We start from the raw sequence: 16,870 nt of genomic DNA on the forward strand, positions 1-16,870 counted from the left end.
AGGTTCTAGATTAGGCCGGAGGTTGTATCGATGGGACTGACTACGAGCGGGTGAATCACAGGAGGGAGGCTCAGCAGGAATATTGTTTTGCGGGTCTTCCTCAGGGCTCACTGGGTCTTGACTCCCTATTTCGCTCCCACCTGTGCTGCCTTCTTCGCAATCCGGCCAGCCGGCGTTGTCTTCATTGTTGTATGAGTCAGGAACAGGGGTCTGTGTTGTCACTTTCTTGAACCATGATATGTTTCTTGCTACTGTCTCTTGTCCTTTCCTGGCTGTCATCTGGGTTCCATCACTTTTGATGACAGTCCAGATCCCGGGCTAATATGGTGTTCTAAATTTCCATCCAGGTCAGCAATCTTTGATAACAACTGAATAACTTGGCAGAAGCGATCCTGACATTGATAGCCGATGTCAACTGGCTTGAGTGTTGCACTGCTCGTGGCGTGCTTGGGTCTGTTGAGTATCTTGTGCCCATCCTGGGCATGTGTGGATGAAGTCTCGCTGTGGTCCCTCGAACATCAGGGCCCACAGACTTTGTTGAGTTGTGCAGTGGGGAGTCCTCCGATATTCTCTAAGGAATAATTGTAGATGGTGTTCTGGGTCAGCAGTGGCAACGCAAAGTGTTTTATTCAGAGTGCGCATGAACCTTTCGACTTTGCCATTCATTTGTGGCCTTTGGGGGGTGATGTGGCGGTGCCGTATTCCCCGCTGTCCGAGAAAATCAGCAAATTCTGCACCCTGGAATGGTGGTCCATTGTCACTTTTGACCTCCATTGAGAGGCCAAAAATTGCAAACACCTTCTCAAGAACGGGAGCCACATGGATGAATGCTGGGGAGTCGATTACTTCTACCACGGGATATTTAGAGTAGGCATCTACCAGGATGAGGGTAGTCTTTCTGTTGGGGAAACTTCCCAAGTCCAAGCTTAGTTTGGACCATGGGTCGGTGCATGGTTCCTCCATAACCACTGGTGCTGCCCTTTCTGGTGCACCTGTCACTTGGCATGCCGCACATTCATGCACAAGGTTTTCAGCCATTTCTTCTAGCCCAGGGAACCATACCTTTTCCCACATTCTTGACTTCATTTTCGTGGTCCCTTGATGTCCTCTGTGTGCTAGCTAGCGGTGTCTCAGGGCTTTCCGGGACACAATGCAAGACCCCCGTAGTAGGATTCCATTCTGGGTGGTACTGAATTCATTTTGTAGTCTCCACATCTTTGTCAGACTCTCCTTGTCTTCGAGCGTCCAATTGTTGGCATCCGGAGGAAGTCTTTCCACGTGCCACTCTGTACCCCATTGCGTACTCGGACCATGACAGGGTCCACTTCGGCTGCTATCTAAATGTCTTCCAGACTTAAGGCTTGGGGCAGGCAGTGCTCAAGATCATATTGATGTAATCTTCTACTCCATCCGCACCGTCGTGGCATTCTGAGGGTGTAGGGTGGCACAATAGGAAGTCCGCAGGTTTTTTTGATCCTGGTCGTTAAACTACTTCCATCTGGTAATGTAACTGGAGGGACCACCTCTCAATCTTCAGGGGCGGGTGTAGAGCTGACCCTTGAAACAGCAGGACCAGAGGCTGGTGATCAGTTACAACCTTGAAGGGTTGGCCGCACAGGTACAGGTGGAAATGTCTCCATGCCCACTTGATCGCCAGGGCCTCTCGCTCAATTTGTGTGTAGTGTGAAGCGGTTGGTATCAGCGCTTTGCTCGCGATGGCTAGTGCCTTCCACCGCCCTTGTTCTTGAGCAAGTACCGCCCTTAGCCCGCAGGCTGGTGTCAACCAACAGTTCAGTGTGCTTGTCCGGGTCAAAAAACACAAGCGTAGTGTTGTTGAGGAGGGCATCTTTGATTCTCTGAAATATCTCTTCCTCGCGACGGCTCCAGGTCCACCTTGTGTCTGTCTTTGTGAGGGCTCTCAAGAGTTCGGCAAGAGTGACAAGGTCAGGGATGAACCTCCCACAATACGTGGCCATCCCTAGGAAGTTTCTCACTTCCGACTGTGTGTTGAGTGCTGGTGCTCCTTTGTCAGTGACTTGCAGGGTCCACTTGGATTCCATTTTGGTTGAAGACGTATCCTAAGAACTCAATGGAAGGCTGGAAGAAAGAGCATTTCTCTTTGTATAATTCCTTGTTCTTTGAGGCATTTAAGAGTGGCCTTTAGCTGTTTATGGTGCTCGGCAGCGGTGGAGTAATGGATCAATATGTCATCACTAACGTTCAGGACGCCGGGTAGCCTCAACATGGTTGCACGTATGACGTTTTGAAATATCTCGGCAGCCGACGAGATTCCAAAATTCAGACGCTTGTATAGGTGTAACCCCAGGTGGGTGCTGAAGGTGGTGATGGTACCAACTTTATTCTGCTAGCACTAGTTGGTGATATCCGGCGTTGAGGTCTAACTTTGAGAACCAATGGGAACCGTTGATGTCCGCTATGATATCGTTAATGGTGGGTGTGATATTTCGCTCCTGCTTGATACGCCGTTTGGGAGTCGCATGTCAATACATAGACAAATGTTTCCGGTTGTTTGGGTTTCTCAGTGATCACCATTGGGGAGACCCAGGAAGTTGGCCCTGAAAACTTTCTGTTACGCCTGGTTGTTCCAGCCTCTTGAGTTCTCTCTTTACTAATGGTCGAAGATGGAACGGGATGCAGTGGTGTCTGAGTGCTACTGGTGCGACAGAGGGGTCGATGTGGAGTCTCATGGGTGGATACTCGAGAAAGCCCAGTCCTTCGAATAGCTCACGGAATTGATTGAGTAGTTTGTTGACTTGGTGCAACTGTATGTTTTTGGAGAAGGACACCAGGCCAAGGTCTTCTGCCATGTAGCTGCTGATTAGCGTGTCTACTTCCTGGTCGATGACGTGAAACGTCGTTATGACTTCTTGGTCATTAGAATGTTCAGGTACTGACATCCGCCCTTGAAAGAATAATGGGTACTTAATCTCATATGCAAATATCTTGGTGTGAGACAGCACAAGCTGGGGTTTTGGCTGAAGGCGATTGTACTGTTGAACTCCATTACATTGACTGAGGCTCCAGTATCGATAATGGCCTTCACCTCTGACCCTGCTACTCGGACGACACATGTCGGTTGTGGCCGCCTATGAAGTTTCAGTTCTCTGGTGAACGAGATGAGGAATATTTCTTCTTCGTCCTCTTCTGGGGATGAATCCTTGAGAGAGCGATTCTGCTTCCCTGGTGCGCTATATTCATGAGGGATAGTTGGCACATCGCTTTTGTTAGCAATTTGTTGTCTTTGGCTCCTTTGATCCGGGTCTTTTTTCTGCAAACTGATGTGAAGTGGTTGCGAATCCCACTTTTGGATAAGGTGCGGACCTGTCCTGGCCATTCGCAGACGGAGTGTTCTTCTATGCCACATTATCCACATTTCAGTCCGGTGGTCAGAATCTCTGCCCTCTGGCGGCGTCACTCCTGCCCTTCATTCGGACAGCGCCAGCATGTTTCAGTTTGATGTTTGGTGGCTTCTCTGAGGCTTGTGTAAAGGCTTGGTCCATTTCATTGGCCCAGGTCACAGACAGATCGTGTTTGTTCGCTCTAGGATCAGAATGTCCTCCAAGCTGATGTCAGGTTGGCGTAGAATCAGGCCTCGCAGTATTTTGTCTCTGCACCCTTGGATGAGTTATGCTCAGATTTCCTTGAGATGGTCTTCTGCTGTGCAGGTGCTGGCCAAATCACGTAACCGGGCATAGATGGCATCGATGGACTCTCCCTTGTGCTGTCGAGCTTGGCGTAGTCCTGGTTAAGCTGGGGATTGAAATGGGCGTTGAGCACACTCACAGCTGTGTTGTAGTCTGTGGCGGGGCCAGTGTTTGGTAGGCTCTTGAACAACTTGTATATTTCTTCCCCTGCATGATGGAGGAGTAGTGACCTCTTGACGGCCCCGTCGGTCTATCTTGTGGCAATTAAAGAGTTTTCTAGTCGCTCGATCCATATCTTCCATGGTGCGGAGGCGGTTGCTGGATCGGCTAGTTTGCTGAACATTGGTAGCACCCCTCTGAGGGCATGTTGTTGTACTGGGGCTTGTTGCTGAGGCGGAGCTCGGGCTTCGTCTGCCATGTGGGCTGGATTTTGGGTCCTCGCAGAGTATCTGCAAACTCTGGTGTTGAGCGCAGCTTGGGGGCCTCTCAGGTGTGATCAGGTGTAGATTGCCTTTTGGGGTTTAATTGCACTGTTTTTTTTTTCTCTTTGGTATATTTTGATTTAAAGTGTCCTTCTTTCTCCCTTCTATTTTTTTTCCTTGTCCTTGTTTTTGAGGTTTATACCCTCATTCTCTGTGGGTTTTTTTCTCTTCTTTTCTTGTGTTTGTCCCCTCACTCTGTGGGGTTCTTTCGATGTGGTGCCAGTGCTTGTGACATGCTGGGTCTGGCTGGGCCCTACGCGAGCTTCTCGGCTGTTGTGAGTTAGGCTGGTAGCATGTGTGGTGTTTGTGCAGTGGGCGGGGCTTAGAACCCAGCTCCTTACTCACTGCCGTCTCGCTCGGCCAAGCAGGGAGAGACATCAGGAGCGGGTGTGTCACTCTCGGCTCCTGCAGTGACAATGTAGCCTGCAGGGCACAGGGTCGTAGTCTCATGGCTGCTGGATGTTGCACTTTGTGGATGCCCTTGGTGTGAGGATGCTGGCCTTCTAAGATCTTCCGATGTGCTATCGCTATTGAAGACTGCAAAGGATGCCCCTGACAAGAGGTAGCTGGACCATATGAGGACCTTCTGATGTGCTATCGCTATTGAAGACTGCAAAGGATGCCCTTAGTGCGTGGTAGCCGGCCCATCTGAGGACTTGATGATGGGTAAGTCCTATTGAATAGCATGAAGGATGCCCTTGGCGCGAGGATGCTGGCCTTCTATGACCTTCTGATGTGCTATCGCTATTGAAGACTGCAAAGGATGCCCCTGACAAGAGGTAGCTGGACCATATGAGGACCATCCGATGTTCTAGCCTCTTGAAGACTGCAGAGGATGCCCCTGGCGCGAGGATGCTGGCCTTCTATGACCTTCCAATGTGCTGGCTCTATTGAAGACTGCAGAGGATGCCCTTGACAAGAGGTATCTGGACCATATGAGGACCTTCTGATGTGCCATCGCTATTGAAGACAGCAAAGGATGCCCTTAGTGCGTGGTAGCCGGCCCATCTGAGGACTTGATGATGGGTAAGTCCCATTGAATAGCATGAAGGATGCCCTTGGCGTGAGGATGCTGGACTTGTATGACCTTCCGGTGTGCTGTCTCTATTGAAGACTGCAGAGGATTCCCTTGATAAGAGGTCGCTGGACCATATGAGGACCATCCGATGTTCTAGCTGCTTGAAGACTGCAAAGGATGCCCTTGGCGTGAGGATGCTGGCCTTCTCTGACCTTCCGATGTGCTGTCTATATGAAAGACTGCGAATGATGCCCCGGACAAGAGGTAGCTGGGCCATATGAGGACCATCCGATGTTCTAGCCTCTTGAAGACTGCAGAGGATGCCCTTGGCGTGAGGATGCTGGCCTTCTCTGACCTTCCGATGTGCTGTCTCTATTGAAGACTGCAGAAGATGCCCCTGACAAGAGGTCGCTGGGCCATATGAGGACCATCCGATGTTCTAGCCTATTGAAGACTGCAAAGGATGCCCTTGGCGCGAGGATGCTGGCCTTCTATGACCTTCCGATGTGCTGTCTCCATTGAAGACCGCGAATGATGCCCTTGGCAAGAGGTAGCCGGCCCTTCTGAAGATCTGACATGATTCCCACCGACAGCTGCTCTCCGTTCGCGTCTGTCCGCGGATAAAGGAAGCAGTTCCTTGGGACTACATGCCCATCGGTGCCAGCAGCCTTGCCCATGACGTGATGAAATGTGACTGGTCCAGAAGGCACTTTGGACTCCATGCCACGGACTGCACTTTATTCGAAGATCGGAAGCCGGCAGACCTCAGCTCGACGCAGGCAAGGTACATTTACACTACGTATTTGTGTATTAGGAAAGAAACATGATTTTTAATGATTGATTTGCTAAATAAGATGGCGTCGTTATAGAAGCATCGCCAGGGCAGCAGGAACATTCTAAGTTCCAAATGAATCGGCTCTACGGCAGGTGGTGTATTAGCAATGAAACGTAATGTTCCTTGATGATTAACCCGTGATGACCCGGGAAGTAAAACCTCCGGACCATGAGCCCTGGTGTCGCAGCTGGCTAAGGGGTTTGGATGAAATGCGGCGCCTGGTATCTTGGTAAATTTACACACCTGCTGCGCGCTATACTTAATGTTTCATTTTCCCTTTTATGACTCGGCTGTGTTTAAAGATTTGAGGCATTGTTCGCTCTTCAGGCTTCACTTCCGTCGAAGCACACCCACTTCATCGCACTGAGATCAGACAACGGGGCAACATGCGTCTGTGATTGTTCACTTGTTTTGAGAAGTGTCAGTCTTCGGCTGACAAGGACACCTTTTGACGTCTCCTACACAGCGGGCTTTGCTTAGTAATAGCGTGTATGTGAAACCACTCCTGCTGATCCATCGGGGCTCTGTGCGGGAAGTGGGGGGGGGGCTGAAGAGTGGAGGTGCGTGGTGGTTTTTCAGGGACCATGTCCTCTTCTCCCCGCTAGTAAAGAGGATGTATCGATATTTTCATTCGTTTTCTTCGCCACTGCATTGAACTGAACCTCATTTTTTTGTTTCAATAACTGACATTTTCTTTATTCGAAGGGTAATATTACTTGCATGATGTAATAATTGTAATTGTTATAGCATTTAACGATCGCTACTCAATTAGTTTTGTGCATCTAACACCGCGACGCTTTCCTGCCCAGCCCTTCTCCCGTGGGCACGGGGTGCATGGTTAGTCAATAAATGGCTACCTTTATTTAACTAAATCTTCGATGTATTAACGCACAGTAAAATACTGCGTAGCGCTACAGAGGAACATAATGGAAAAATCCATATTCCAAAATAGGAAGATTCAAAATAATCGTTAGAGTAGAAACAGACCTACAATATATGGGATAAAGTACCCCATCTGTACATTTTCAGAATACTGCAGGCAGCCGCCGTTTCGTGACCATCAAACAAGACTGAAAGTAGACTTTCATTAGAAGAGAATGTGGACTATCCTTTTACCATGCAGCAGGGGGCGACATTTTATTCCGTATAATACATAGTCATCTCTTCACAGTCCCGCTCCTACCCACCCTCCTTTAAATCTTTCATCTCCTAGTCGTTCGAAACACAGAGTCCTTCTCGTTGCATATAGGAAGAATAAACAGAAATTACATTTTGTGGAGCTTTTAATGTATTTTTTACAAACATATTTGAAGCACTGTGATGTATGCTTATGTTATATCTTGCTAATGTTGATGCAATGCCAGTCTACCACCAGTGGAATGTTCATGTGATGATGCAGTCAGAATGTTGGGAATCTCCAGTGAGTAATGTCAGTTGACTGGGGCTGAGCTGCCTGCTGGCTGCTCCTGGTGGGGTCTTTATCTGATCTAGACTTGGTCTTAATTTGATCTTAATCTAATCTACTTGTGATCCTGTTCCATCTTCAAATAAACCTATTTAAATCACCACTACTGAATGGACCTGATCACTACAGAATTTTGGCGACGAGGATGGGATTGTTTTCTATGTTCTTTTCTGTTTCCTTCAGAGTTCTTGTGTTGTTTGTGGATTCTGCATTTTCTAGGTTTTTACCGTGTTTTCTTTCTTTGTGTTTTCCACATCCTGTAGCTCTAAGTTTTGTTGGTTCATTCCTCTTCTGCCTTTTTACATTCCTGTTCTGGCCAGTGGGTATGTATTGGGGCAGTCTTTTGGAGTTTCTACATTCGTTTATTTTCTCGTTGCAAGATGGGATGATGTTTCTATCGTTGTTTTTCTATGTTGGTTTCTATGTTGGAGTCTTCTTTCTGGTTATTTTCTCCATGACTGTTCTCACACTGTTTTCTATGATCGTTGTTCTCTTTGTTTTCTATAATCACTATGCTGTCACATTCTATGATCGTTGTTCTCCTTGTTTTCTATAATCACTTTGCTGTCACATTCTCAGGTTTTCTCTTATGTTTCTAGTTTTCTGTTTTTCGGTAAAGAAAGGGAGATATGTTATATCTTGCTAATGTTGATGCAATGCCAGTCTACCACCAGTGGAATGTTCATGTGATGATGCAGTCAGAATGTTGGGAATCTCCAGTGAGTAATGTCAGTTGACTGGGGCTGAGCTGCCTGCTGGCTACTCCTGGTGGGGTCTTTATCTGATCTAGACTTGGTCTTAATTTGATCTTAATCTAATCTACTTGTGATCCTGTTCCATCTTCAAATAAACCTATTTAAATCATCACTACTGAATGGACCTGATCACTACAGAATCTATCACAAGTGGATCGGAGTTTAGAATGTGCAGTACCACGTTGATACATTCCTACCCCATAAAAGTCTCATATATAAATGGCGAGAAATGCCCTCAGAACCGCCAATAGCCCTGGATGAGACGTGCTGCAGTGCGTAGGATGGCAGTGTGGAGCCAGGGAGTCCATGACGTAGCGCCTTACCAGCATCCCAATGCGAGAGTCAGAGGGGTCGCCAGGTCACACCTGGGGAAATCTGCTTTTTATTGCAAGGCTAACATGGAGTTATTGTTGCACAAACACCGAACAATATATATTATTCGCCTTTTTGTCAGGGGCGTGGCTTGGTTAGTACATTTAGGGCTGTGTGAGCTTTCCAACAATCACGCTGGTTAAAATGCATTATATGGGGTGCAGGGCATGGGGGGAGCTTAAGAAGCATTTGGAAGGGAGAGGAGGGGGGTTGTTAAGGGTACCTAAACTCAATGTTTTATAAAATAACCGGATCTACAAAACAGAGAGGAGTGTGTGTGTGTGTGTGTGTATATGTTTGAGTGTGTGTGTGTTTGTGTATGTGTTTTTCTGTGTGTATGTTTGAGTGTGTGTGTGTTTGTCTTTTTATGTGTGTGTATGTATGTAAAAATGGCAAGTGAGATCCAACAAGCAGCTCAGCATACCCAACTCAAAGAACCTGTACCCAACTATTTATCAGAGAATACAAATCAAATCAAATCAAAAGATACTTTATTTCGAATTTAGTATATGAATTCATAAAAAGGCGCATACATACAAGGTTAAGATACACAGTCCAAAGTTTTAAAAGAGAAGAAAATAAAGTTCCCTTGGCAGATTTAACAGTCCATGTCCGCTCTTGATTTCAATGTAGATTTTAAAAAACGGACAATAAAATATATACAATCCGTATGCAGTAATTGTAAAAACATTAAGGCAGGTTTAACTTAGGTAAAGTTCATTTTCTTTAAAATGGGTATCAGATAGGTTTTCCTTGGAACTAAATAAAATTTACAAAAAAACATAAAATGTTCTAAATTTTGTAATGAATGGCCATCACAGTCACAAACAGGTAACATCTGTCCCGAATAACCCACTCTAGGTCTAGCCACTAAGAGGTGGTACGTGTTGCAACTAAACCTAGTTAATAAAAAAATGTTGTGGGATGTAAGAAAAGACATTAAATAAGGCTCAACAGTAGGGGTAGTTTTTAAGGTGAGATATGCCCGGACACTAGGTTTATTAAGCTCGTTCCCTTCCCTTTCTTGTGTCCTAAATTTCAAAAAAAGGGTTTTGACCAATGGAATATCCTTTTTGAGGATCACTTCAGGCTTGGAAAATAGAGAACCCCTACCGATTAATTCGAATCCCCTTTTGATGTGAGTAAACCAGGGGATCCGTGTCCTGTTCTCTAAAGCCAGGCAATCCCTAAGTATACCTTGTGTCAAGGGTATGTCCGGGTTAAGCCAGCACTGTAGCCAAAGAGTCAAGGGGCTCAACACTATCTGGTCGTCTATGTAAGGTACTCCCAGTTCTTCATGGGCCACCAAGTTTGGAGTACTTTCAAGAACTTATTTTCCTCGACCTGTATAGGTTTTGTCACACCACGTCCCCACAACTCGCTACCATAAGATGCTATGGCGATACTCTTTGCTCTATAAACCTGAAGCATAGCCCCGGTTGGTTTCTTCCCTATTTTGGAAGCAAAGTTAAAGATTGCAGCATTGGCCCGAGCCATCTCCCCCCTTTTTTTATGTATCGCGGCATCCCACTTAAGTTTGTCATCGAATAAGACACCTAAGTAAGAGAACACCTTGGTGCTGGGAATTAAATCTCCTCCTGTTTTGAAAATAAATGTCTTACTAGAGCGTTTGCCCAAGCTCATAGTATAAGACTTTGTACTATTGATTTTTAAATCTAGCTTATTCATGAATCCATAAAAGGAGTTTAGCAAGGTCTGGAGCCCAATTTCAGTTCTGGCTAGTAGTACGGCATCATCCGCGTATAGCAGAACGGGTATACCCCGTCCAGCGATACGCGGAAAATCTGCACCTGTCTCTAACATGGTCCTCTCAAGATCATTAATGTAAAAATTAAATAAAAATGGGGCCATGATGCATCCCTGTCTAACACCTTTCTTAATTGAAAAATCATGCGTGACTCTCAGGTCTTTACCGTACCTAACATTGGCTCGGGTTGAAGAATGTAGGTCTCGTAAAAAATTAATCAACCCCACATCTACACCACTCGCCTCCATGGCCTGCCAGAGCTTTGACCTGTTGCCACAATCAAAAGCAGATGAGAGGTCCATGAAGGCGAGATGGATTGAGCCAGAATGCACCACGGTGTATTTATGAAGTAGTAGGTACAGTTTAGACACTGTGTGATGGTAGAACGCCCTGCATGAAAACCGTACTGACAATCTGTTAAAAACTTATTATCAACCGCCCATTCCTTCAACCTGTTTAAGATAGCCCGCCCTATTACCTTCACGACCGAATCAATAAGTGATATTGGTCTATAGCAACTAGTGTCGTTCCTATTACCTTTCTTGAAGACCGGCACTATAGTTGACAATGCCCAACTATTCAAACATCCTTCTGTGGCAGCCGCATTGAAAACCGGGCAAAGGATGGGTGCCCAAAATTGGGGGTCTGACTTGAAGAGATCTGGGGGAATCCCATCAGGTCCCGGGGGATGTATGACGTTACAACGCACACTTTTACAACGCATGCACTTACAACGCATTTTTTACAACGCATAATCCATTACAACGCATGACATTACAACGCAGGACACTACAACGCATTTAAAAAAAATACCTTTACAACGCCTTACCATTACAACGCATACTACCTTTACAACGCATACCATTACAACGCATAATATTAAATTACATTTAAGGTAAGTATTAGATAGTATAGGGGTAAAAATTACTAATCTAACTCCAGGGGGTGCAACAGTAGGTTAAGTGTTGGATAGTATAGGGGTAAAAATTACTATTCTAACTCCAGGGGGTGCATCAGTAGGGTAAGTGTTGGATAGTATAGGGGTAAAAATTACTATTCTAACTCCAGGGGGTGCAACAGTAGGGTAAGTGTTGGATAGTGTAGGGGTAAAAATTACTATTCTAACTCCAGGGGGTGCAACAGTAGGGTAAGTGTTGGATAGTGTAGGGGTAAAAATTACTATTCTAACTCCAGGGGGTGCATCAGTAGGGTAAGTGTTGGATAGTATAGGGGTAAAAATTACTATTCTAACTCCAGGGGGTGCATCAGTAGGGTAAGTGTTGGATAGTATAGGGGTAAAAATTACTATTCTAACTCCAGGGGGTGCATCAGTAGGGTAAGTGTTGGATAGTATAGGGGTAAAAATTACTATTCTAACTCCAGGGGGTGCATCAGTAGGGTAAGTGTTGGATAGTATAGGGGTAAAAATTACTATTCTAACTCCAGGGGGTGCATCAGTAGGGTAAGTGTTGGATAGTATAGGGGTAAAAATTACTATTCTAACTCCGGGGGGTGCATCAGTAGGGTAAGTGTTGGATAGTATAGGGGTAAAAATTACTATTCTAACTCCAGGGGGTGCATCAGTAGGGTAAGTGTTGGATAGTATAGGGGTAAAAATTACTATTCTAACTCCAGGGGGTGCATCAGTAGGGTAAGTGTTGGATAGTATAGGGGTAAAAATTACTATTCTAACTCCAGGGGGTGCAACAGTAGGGTAAGTGTTGGATAGTGTAGTGTAATATTATGCGTTGTAATGGTATGCGTTGTAATGGTAGTATGCGTTGTAATGGAATGCGTTGTAAAGGTAGTTTTTAAAAATGCGTTGTAATGGTATGCGTTGTAATGTCATGCGTTGTAATGGATTATGCGTTGTAAAAAATGCGTTGTAAAGGTAGTGCGTTGTAAAAGTTGCGTTGTAAAGGTTGTTCCCCGGTCCCGGGGCTTTATTACTAGTCAGACCATTGATACCATCTAATATCTCCAATTCGGTAAAGGATATGGCTGGAACCTCCCCACGACTCACTGTGCTGGTATTAAATTCAGCCGGGATATCAAACATTGCTTCAAAATGATGAACCCAGTCACCTTCGCCAATGTGAGCCACCAAACCATCACCTCCCTCCTGATGGAAAAGGGGGCCGATAACAACTTTCCAGAACCTGGCACTATTATTTAGGGTGCTACTGTCAACTAATTCTTCCCATGCTGCTTCTAGAAGCCTTACGGGAGGCTAAGGCATCCCTGTACGACCTTCTCAAAGTACGTACTGCCGTTGAATCTCTGTTTTTTTTTGCCAGGGCTTCTCTTAAAAGTTTAGCCGCCTTTGAGCATTTAACATCAAACCATTTGGGGCCCTGGTTAACAGTATGTCCTGAGTTTGTTAACAGTAGTTTGGATATTTTCACAGTTAGATTAGAAAAAGCGTCCAAGACGCATTTTGCATTTGATCCAGCGGATATACATGTAGCTATTTCTCCAGTACACTGGGTCTTTACATTTTCATCAAAGGCACTGGGTATTATTTGGGTCCACCTTAACCTCCTTTTCCCATCAGTAGGTCTTAAAGCTCCTATAACTGGTTTGTTACAGATGGAGTCAGACAGTACACCTCCAAGATAAACCGACAGCGGATTATGGTCGCTAAATTCATTTGTTAAAATAGAAAAGTCCCCTAAAAGGGGTACTAAAGATGATGAGATAAAAATATAATCAATAAAGGTGCCTTTCCCTTTTCCAATAAAAGTTGGGATAGGGAATAGTGTGGACGAGCCCATATAGGCCATGACTGACCCATGTCAAAGTCCCACAGGAAATCATTGAGTTCCTCTCCATGCAGCGTATGTTCGAAGTGTAAACCCGATATTAACGGGCAACTTAAGTTTGCTAGACATGTGGTAGAAGGATTACCACAAGGGTGAATATTAAAATCCCCTGTAATGATCAAACTGTGCATAATATTGGCCATATATTGTTTTATAAAAGTAGCCAAAGACGTTATGTTTCCTCCTTCTGCCTGAATAGATGGGGAATTATAAAAATGTATTATCCCGCATTCATCATGCCCCTTCCTTAGTCTGATAGCTAGAATTCCAGGATGGGAGTGTGTGATCAGACGTACATGGCATTTGATATTTAGTGAGACATAAATAACGAGGCCTCCCTTAGGCCTGCCACTGGCCGAAGGGGAGGCCGGAACAAAGAAGGCCTTATAGCCATCTAGGTAATAGTTGTTTTCCATGTCCCATGTTTCCTGAAGACTTATGATCGTGTACTGGTCGACAAACGCAATCCAACGTGGATCACTGCTTTTTCTAGCCAACCCTGCGATGTTCCAGGATAAAATGTTATTTTTAGGGGTATGTGGGCTAACCATAACACTATCTTTGCTGAGATCCTGTATGGGAGTATGGGAACTTATTGCACTTGATACCTGAGGGGTTAGTCAGTCACACTCGTCGATGTCTGATAATGGCAGGTATCTGTTCCTTAATTCTGGTCCTAAGGGGAGAAAAGAATTTACCATGTTCCTCGGGGGTTGAAAACAAGTAGGTGGACGGTGACAAGAATTCTGTCTCGTAGAGGCCCTTGGGTGTATATAGTCTTTACTGCTGATATCGTTTCTGTGCGACCAAGGTTCTTGGGAGTAGAAGTAACTAAGGGACAGAATGACTATATTAGAACGTGAGCCCGGATAGCCTTTATCAAATTCCTGTAAAATTTTCTTGGCAGTGTATGGATTATCAAAATTCACAACAATACAATCACCGTTAAAGGATTTAGTCCTTTTGCCAATCCAGTTGATTCCACGGGCCATTATTATGAATCTATTAACATCCTGTCCCCTATATAAATTATTGGTAAACCATTGATTCAATTTATTTTTAAGTTGACCAAAGTCCTCTGTAACCCCGTCCTTCAGTTGGGGGACGTTACTCAAGATTACAGTATATGATGTGGACTCCGATGGGAGATCAATCGAGTGGGATTCCTGTGGATGTTGATCAGAGGAAAACCGTTCCCGAGTGATCATTGGTCTATCAGCAGTACAATTGGAATTTTTAGATTCCTGTGGCCCCAGAGTGGAGATTGTTTCAGTTAATGGGAGAGAGGGATCAACTGTATTGGCCAGGGCCTCTCTTCTCGTTGATGTTTCACCATTATGTACCTTGGAATTACCCCTTAACGGCATTTCTACTATGTTGTTTTGTGAGGTGACTTGTCTGGTGTCAGATTTCCACCCACTGTTCCCTTCTATGAGTGCTAGTCTATCTTCTATACTTGAAAGTTTTTTAATGATCGGGTCCAAAAGTTTTATTAATAGGATTTCAAACTTTTCTAGGTCGCACTCATGTACCTGGTCCTCAACTAGAACACTCTTAGATACCCGTCGCACCCTGGTGCTATTACCACTATCAATGGTGTCTGGATTTTGAACATTATCTAATGTCCCCGTCTCTCTTTCTTGTGCTCCCACTGGCTTACAAACCCTTTTTCCCTTCTTTCTGGGGTTTATAACTTTGACTGTTTTATTTTTACCCTGTTTCCCCCTGGTAATCATCCCAATGTCCACAGCCTTTGGTTCCTCAACAATTGGTGTAATCGTCTCCTCAGGGGGCGGAGAAGTAGATATAATAATGGGCGAACCTTCGCTAACACCTGGTTCTGGCAATGAGAGAAATTCCGGTGTTACTGATAACCTACTCCTAGAGCTTTGGGGATCTAGGGAAAGTCTGCGTTCAGTGTCCAGAATCTCTTGGGTCAGTACAGAGTTGGCCCTCGATAAAAAAGCATCCAAGGTACCCACCACCCTGTTGCCCAAATTACCCTTGACCTTATTCATTGTCACAGATAATGGGAGTTGTTACAATGACCCAGGCTTCCTAAATACACAAATCACACAGGGTGTAGACCGAAAATGTCACCAGGTCAAGTAACAGTACCTTAGTTCTAGTTAGTCCACTCCAATATCCCTTAAAATGGTAGAAACAGGCCAAATATCGTGGCCCAGCCCAGCCTACTCCGGGCTATGATGGGCAAGGACGGGCCCGCCCTTGGCCCGGGCGCCGCCCGCGCGCGTTCCGCGCGCGTTCCACGCGCGTTCCGCGCTGCGGTGCACCAACGAGGAATAAATAACTCCCATGCGCTGCCTGATGACACCCACGGCAAGCGCCTGGGTCAGGGGTTGCTGGGAGGTGTAGTTTTCGCCAGAAGACGTTCCCCTCACGGCCGCGTTGGATTCTGCAAGTGCGGGAAGGTACTTGCTCCCCAATGATAATGGCCGTTCCCTTCACGGCGGTGCTCTGCGGGCTCTGACAGGGTCTGCACCTGTGTCACTCCTCTGTTTGTGCATTCCGCGCTGCGGTGCACCAACGAGGAATAAATAACTCCCAGGCGCTGCCTGATGACACCCACGGCAAGCGCCTGGGTCAGGGGTTGCTGGGAGGTGTAGTTTTCGCCAGAAGACGTTCCCCTCACGGCCGTCTTGGATTCTGCAAGTGCGGGAAGGTACGTGCTCCCCAATGATAATGGCCGTTCCCTTCACGGCGGTGCTCTGCGGGCTCTGACAGGGTCTACACCTGTGTCACTCCTCTGTTTGCGCATCCCGCGCTGCGGTGCACCAACGAGGAATAAATAACTCCCATGCGCTGCCTGATGACACCCATGGCAAGCGCCTGGGTCAGGGGTTGCTGGGAGGTGTAGTTTTCACCAGAAGACGTTCCCCTCATGGCCGCGTTGGATTCTGCAAGTGCGGGAAGGTACGTGCTCCCCAATGATAATGGCCGTTCCCTTCACGGCGGTGCTCTGCGGGCTCTGACAGGGTCTGCACCTGTGTCACTCCTCTGTTTGCGCATCCCGCGCTGCGGTGCACCAACGAGGAATAAATAACTCCCAGGCGCTGCCTGATGACACCCACGGCAAGCGCCTGGGTCAGGGGTTGCTGGGAGGTGTAGTTTTCGCCAGAAGACGTTCCCCTCACGGCCGCGTTGGATTCTGCAAGTGCGGGAAGGTACGTGCTCCCCAATGATAATGGCCGTTCCCTTCACGGCGGTGCTCTGCGGGCTCTGACAGGGTCTGCACCTGTGTCACTCCTCTGTTTGCGCATCCCGCGCTGCGGTGCACCAACGAGGAATAAATAACTCCCAGGCGCTGCCTGATGACACCCACGGCAAGCGCCTGGGTCAGGGGTTGCTGGGAGGTGTAGTGTTCGCCAGAAGACGTTCCCCTCACGGCCATGTTGGATTCTGCAAGTGCGGGAAGGTACGTGCTCCCCAATGATAATGGCCGTTCCCTTCACGGCGGTGCTCTGCGGGCTCTGACAGGGTCTGCACCTGTGTCACTCCTCTGTTTGCGCGTCCCAAACAGAGGATCCATTTATCGGGGTGGGTGTGTAACACCCCCAAATACCCCCCCTGCACTCCCTTGTATTGTAGTGGACTGTAGTGGACCGATTTGTGATCCCCAATAATTCAGGGGCCTGGTTTTACCCAGGTAGAGCATTAACACCCCATT

The 16,870-nt window shown here is 46.5% G+C and overlaps 1 protein-coding gene across 2 annotated transcripts in view; it reads left to right on the forward strand.

Annotated features, from left to right (window-relative positions):
• LOC146783226 (catechol O-methyltransferase-like) overlaps positions 1–16,870 on the forward strand; it is a 265,986-nt gene that overhangs the window by 65,776 nt on the left and 183,340 nt on the right. Inside the window, exon 1 of one of the 2 annotated variants that reach the window (XM_085634278.1) lies at positions 5,867–5,949. The exons of the other annotated variant lie outside the window; for it this stretch is intronic. The gene's annotated coding sequence lies outside the window, so the exon portion shown is untranslated. Of the gene's footprint in view, positions 1–5,866; positions 5,950–16,870 lie in introns of those variants that run through there. 2 annotated transcript variants of the gene reach the window in all.

Source organism: Triturus cristatus, chromosome 11 (genome assembly GCF_964204655.1).
Source record: "Triturus cristatus chromosome 11, aTriCri1.1, whole genome shotgun sequence".
Classification (NCBI taxonomy): Eukaryota; Metazoa; Chordata; class Amphibia; order Caudata; family Salamandridae; genus Triturus; species Triturus cristatus.